This window comes from Myotis davidii, unplaced genomic scaffold (genome assembly GCF_000327345.1).
Source record: "Myotis davidii unplaced genomic scaffold, ASM32734v1 scaffold964, whole genome shotgun sequence".
In the NCBI taxonomy this organism is placed as follows: domain Eukaryota; kingdom Metazoa; phylum Chordata; class Mammalia; order Chiroptera; family Vespertilionidae; genus Myotis; species Myotis davidii.
In genome coordinates this window covers 1,839,620-1,845,655 of record NW_006298351.1, presented here as the reverse complement: position 1 = coordinate 1,845,655, position 6,036 = coordinate 1,839,620, and the positions used below count along the sequence as shown (strand labels likewise).

The following is a 6,036-nucleotide window of genomic DNA, read 5'->3' as shown; positions in this document are numbered from 1 at the left end:
ATTAAGGAATTTTTGTATGTTAGCCAAGTACTATATTTAAAGGTATATTTCTAGGAACTCATCTTTTTATAGTCTTTATTGTTTCAAGTATTACATATAGTATTATATATGTCTCCTTCTCCCCACATTGTGCCCTCCCTGGCCACTCGCACCCTCATCACATGCCCTCACCTCCCTAGTGTCTGTGTCCCTTGGTTCCTTATATGTATGCATACAAGTCCTTTGGTTGATTTCTTACCCGCCAACCCTCCCCAGCCTTCCTTCTGGTTTTTGACCGTCTGTTTAATGCTGCTCTGCCTCTGTATCTATTTTTGTTCATCAGTTTATAATGGTCTTTATTATCCATAAATGAATGAGATCTGTTTGGGGGCGTTTTGTTTTGTTTTGTTTTGTTTGTTCGGTTCTATCTACAAGTCCTCTGGTTGATCTCTTACCCCCCGCCCCGCCACCAACCCTCCCCAACCTTCCTGCTGTAGTTTGACCGTCTGTTTAATGCTGCTCTGCCTCTGTATCTATTTTTGTTCATCAGTTTATAATGGTCTTTATTATCCATAAATGAATGAGATCTGTTTGGGGGCGTTTTGTTTTGTTTTGTTTTGTTTGTTCTAGGTTCTATCTATTGTCCCCCCCACACACAACCTGGAGAAGACAAGGTTTAAGCCTTTTCCCCACTCCCAGGCCCCTTTCCCATTCCTCCAGCCTCTACTCCTGAGGCACACAGTCTTTGGGTTAGAAGTGCTATTCAGACTCACCTAGTCCCGCCAACCACTCTCCTCCCTCTCACCACCTTACTGGACTCAATTTCTCTATTTCCAAGGTTTCTTTGCCTCCCAGAATTCCTTTCCCAACAGCCTGGTGTGATGACAAGAAAGAGAACTGGGGCGTTGGAGACCTGGCTTTGATTCCCACCTCCACTGTGTGTAAGTTACTTTCCCTTTCTCTGCCTAGTCACCTCATCTACTGAAGGGGTACAGTAGTTGCTGAGGATTAAATCAGTCTCAATGTGTGAAAATGGCCTGGCTGACAATGAGGTAAGTGGGAGTTCCCGTCCCCCTTCCCCACAGCTATAGCCACCTGTCCCAGCCCCTCCCAGATCCCAGCTTCGGTTTAGTCAGGCTCAGGTTTGCCCTCCATCCACCATAGCTTCCCTGTACTTAAGGGGGACTGTGGGTCAGATAAAGGGCTAAAGGAACACACACACACAGATGATTCGGAGTGTAAGGATTATAAGAAGACTTCACGGAGAAGGGACTTGTAACCTGGGTGTTGAAGGACAGGAAGGAGGGAAATTAAGAAGAAAAGGCATTTTCAGAGCGGGAACAGCATGGGCAAAGGGCAAGCAAACACAGAGCACACGCAGCGAATAACAGAGGGATCCAGTCTGAAACACAGTGAGCAAGAGAAGATGAGGCTGGAGAGGGTGGCAGGAGTCACACAGGCATGTCTGCCACACAGAAGACTCTAAACTGTATCCCAGTGTGTGGGGTGGTAGTGGGTATCACAGGGAGATGCTGAGTTCTCAGGGCCTGCGGAGGCCAACTCAGGCCTAAATTCAGAGAGCTCTTCCATCTCCATAGGCATTTCAGAAGATAATAAAAAACCCCACAGTTCTCATACATTCTGATGAAGACATAAACCAGCTTCACCTCTCTGGACAGCAGTTTGGTTATCCAAATTCCGAACACACAAAGCAACCACAGATCCACATCCTTCAGAATGACTTACAAAGGAACACAGAAAACTGGAAAGGACCCAAATTGCCTGGTCAAATAAATTATGGAGCCGCCATATAATGGGCCACTCTGCAGCTGTGAAAACAGAACAAGTTAGTTCTGACTGTGCCTGGCACATAGTAGGCACTCAATAAGCATGGCGAGATCTCCAAGGGCAGAAAGCAAATTGTACAACTATTGGCTCCTCTACTCTTTTCTATAAGGGTATCCGTTTTTGCAATCATCCTTATGGGGAGAATTTCCCTCTCAGATGTTGCCAAGCCTGCCTGAGGCTGCAGTGAGTGGCTGGATTGCTGGAGTCAGCACCAGGAAACATGTTAGGGCGATGAAAACATTCTAACACTGGATTATGGTGATGATTACAGAACCAAAAAATCTACTAAACTTCAGAGTGCTGGACGCTTGCTTACAGTGGGTGAATTGTTATGGTATGTAGATTATACCTCAATATACTTGCTTTAAAAAAAAACTTGCTGTAGGGTTAAAAACTATTTACAAGTATGTATTCAATATATTGGACTCAATTAGGTGTGTTTTTTTTTATCAGAACACTGATCTAGAAATATCTTTTTAAAATATGCTTAAAGTTATGCCTGCTCATTAGACAATTTGGAAAATCCAAACAAGTAGGAAGAAATGTCCTTGTCATCCCAGCCCCCAGACTGACCTGAGCGGGCAGCTGCCCAGTCCCTTCTTGGAGCAGTGTGTCCCTGACATCCTCAGTTGGCGATTAACAGAGCGCTGCTATGGCGTGGCCTTGGCCCCAGGGGTCTGACAAGCAGCCCAGGGCCACTGGCTCTCAGGTTAATGATCACAAAGGCCCTGCAGCTTTGTCGGCCACATAGCTCTGGAGCCTGGGCCCTCAGCACTGGAAACCTGGTGAAGGAGCCCTGGCCCCTGCCCCAGAGAGCCCGCGGCCTAGGAACTCTCGCTCCAGGGCAGTGATGTGTGGAGCCTGTGATGGGGGCAGCATGGTCTTATGCTGCCCCTGCCTGAAAGAGGATGCACTCAGGAGAGTGGAGGGGATTTGGGTGCAAGAACAAGATCCCTAGATGTAAAAGAGGCCCCAGGGCTAGGCCTGGCTCCACCACTGACTTCCTGGGTGATTCTGGACAAGTCACTATCTTCCCCTGGGCCTCAGGGTCTCCATTGTAAAGATGGGGCATGCCCCTATGTTATTCCTAGCTCAGTCTCCCCAGATACTGGCTGTGCAACCATGTCCAGAACCTACATGTCTCTGACCCTCAGGATTCCCATCTGTAAAGTGGTGAGGGACCAGGTCACCTCCACAGGTCCCTCTGAACCTGACGATCAAGGACCCCTGACCTGCAGGGGGCACCACATCACTAGTGGCAGCATGCCACCTCTCCTCTGGGTCCAGACATCTCTGGGAGAAGAAGGGGGTCCAAGACTGAGTCTCTTCATAGCAGGGGAAACGGGCATTAAAGTTCCCATAAACCAAGACTCGGGGAGGTTCAGTTACTTGCTCAAGGCCAATCAGCTGGAAAGAGGCATTGCTGAGATTCAAACACAAGTGTGGCTGGCTCCAGTCCCCAAGCTCAGTGAGGTCTGGGGAGATCAAGCAGGACCTCCTGGCACCATCCGGCCCAGGCAGGGAGCACAGTGTCCTTTCCAGGTAATGGGTTACAGTTGCTAAACCAGTGAAGCCCAAGCCAAGCCTGGTAGCCAGGAGTCTCAGGGGCAGCCGTCCCCACCACACCTCCCAGATCCGGGCAGGAGGCTGCATCAGGAAAGCCCTCTAGCTCCCCACATACCTGTGTGAGCACCCGGCACAAAGGCATGTCCTAGGAAGGTCCCCAGGCTGTGGCCACTGAGTGGAAGATGGACTGTGGCACATATATTCTATGCCACTCCTGGGCTATCAGGTCAGGTATAGTTTTGTTTTGTTTTGTTTTGTTTGTCTTGGGGGGCAGCCTGGCTCTTCCAGGACTCACTATATGAGCAGATCCTAATTCCTTCCCTTCTCTGGACCTCAGAGGTCCCCTTCACCTCTGATCTTGGTTGTTCCTGGCTCTTGCCAACCACACACTAGGCAGCTTCTCAGTATATGCCACAGGGAGGAGTTGTACAACCCACATCCCTCCCCTGTAGTTGGTCCCTGGACCCCCACAACTAGCTCCTGCCTTGCACCCTCTGGGACCTTAGGCTTGTCTCTGGGTCTCTCTGGGCCTCCCAAGGCAGCTACAAGAGCCTGGAAACAGCGGCCTCCCCCTCCGCCCCCAGCCACAGTGTACAAAAAGTCTTGGCCAGCCTAGGAGACACCGCCCTGTTCTTTTCTCTTCACCCCAAACACTGTTGTTCTTGATTTCTGAGAAGCTGGTCACTCATGGGAAGCCTCTCGGAGCTTGTTTGCCTCTGGCTCACGGCTGTTCTCTGGGTGCTCCCGCCCGTCTGGCTGGGATTTTGCTAATTAGGACAATGGTCAGTAAACAGAGACACCAGTTATGAAACCCAGTGAAACTGGACAGGACTTCAGTGAGGTCTGGAGAGCCCCATGGACTTGAAAGGAGGCTTGTTTAAGAATCTGGGAGACTCAGTTTCTGTGACCAGGGCCTGTTTCCTTATCTATAAACTAGAGGCCCGGTAACTGCTCTCCTGCAGGCTCAATCTCCCCAACTGCCCTCCCTTGCTGGCCTGGTCCCCCTCAACTGTCCTCCCCTGCAGGCCTGCTCACCCCCAACTGCCCTACTCTGCCGGCCCAGTCATCCCTAACTGCCCTCCCCTGCTGGCCATCTTGTGGCAGACATCTTGTAACGACATGGGCGCGGCCATCTTGTGCGAGGGCATGATGGTCAATTTGCATATTACCTCTTTATTATATAGGATTGGGGGAATAATGCCTAACTCACAGGGCAGCAAGGCAGCCCAAGGCCCGACACACAGTATGAACTCTCCAACAGTGAGTCCCCTTCTTCTTGAACTGTCTGGTTTCTTTGTAGAGGCCTTTGTTCAGCACTGACACACCACATGACAGCAGTGGGGCAGGAGAAAGGTTAGACTTCACAGTGAGATCCTTTAGATCAGGTCTGGGCTGTGTTTCCTGGAGCAAATTACTGTCCCTCTCTGAATCTTGGGCCACTCATTTGTAAATAGCTATAGTGATGCCCAGTTGCAGGACAGTTGGGAGCTCTGGAGAGAGACTGCTGGAGTCCACTACACACAGTAGGACTCATTAGCAGCATTAGTCCATCCTCTCTCTGTAGATGATGACACCAAGAACGAGAGCGTGACTTCTCAGAGCCACATGCAAGTACCTGGAGGAGCAGACTCAAGTCTCTTGGAGACCAGGCCAGAGCTGAGGCCTGTCTCCATGACGTGATAGGGCTCACTGGAAGGGCCAGCTGGACCTCTGTGTTGGCTCAGTCTATTCTGGGTGTGGACAGCTGTCAGGGGAACAGCCAGCGGGGCTTGGCTCAAGCCACCTCCAGGAAGCCAACTATCCCAGGGACCAGAGCCACTGGCCCTTTCCCAGCTTCCGGAGGCAACCCCACATAGTGCTGAGAGCCAGGGCAAGACCTTCAGAGGAGGCCAGACCCCACCACTTCCTGACCCTGTGCCCTGGAAGCAGCCAGATTTGGCGATGGGTGCAAGCCCAGCACCCTGCCTGCCAGGGCCCACTTTACATTCTGTCTCCCCTTTTTGGGCGGAGGAGCTGGTCCTGGGAGAGTTGGGCCAGCAGCTGCACTGCAAATAGCTTCAGACAAGTTGCCTAGCCACTCTGGTACCCTGTAGCCCACCAATAGGGGAGCCCAGACACAAACACATCAGCAACAGGACACGGAGGCCCAAATGCAGGAGTTGTGGCTGCAAGACCAGTAGAAGGCGGAACAGAATCTCCACCAGCAAACCTCCTGGGAAGTCAGTGCCTAAGATGCCCCAGCCAGAGCCAGCATGAGCAGGAGCCCAGGAGGCAGCTCCCTGTGCCACAGAGGAAGGGCTTCCCAAGAGGGAAGAAACAATGTGCATGACTAGAAGGAGCTCCCTCCAGGAAAATCTGGGTTGAAGTCCCTGCCTGACCCACCACTTTCTAACTGTATGGTTTGAGCAAGTCCTGCTCTCTGAGCCTCCATTTCTCATCTGTAACATGGGGATTATAATGCCTTCCTAGGCTTGCTGTGGGAATTTTACCAGGTAAATACATTTGGGCTTAGCATAGAGCTGGGCAGAGTATGCACCTACAAGGAAACTATGATCGTTGTTAGCTGGGGGCTTGGGTAAGTTCTCTCTCTGAGACTCAATTTCCTTAGGTATGAAATGTCTCCAAGGGGAAAGGATTGAATGA

General features: G+C 50.9%; 1 protein-coding gene across 2 annotated transcripts in view; it reads right to left on the bottom strand.

The window, feature by feature from the left end:
- Nucleotides 1–6,036, bottom strand: part of GSN (gelsolin) — a 54,283-nt gene that overhangs the window by 25,264 nt on the left and 22,983 nt on the right. The window lies entirely within an intron of this gene.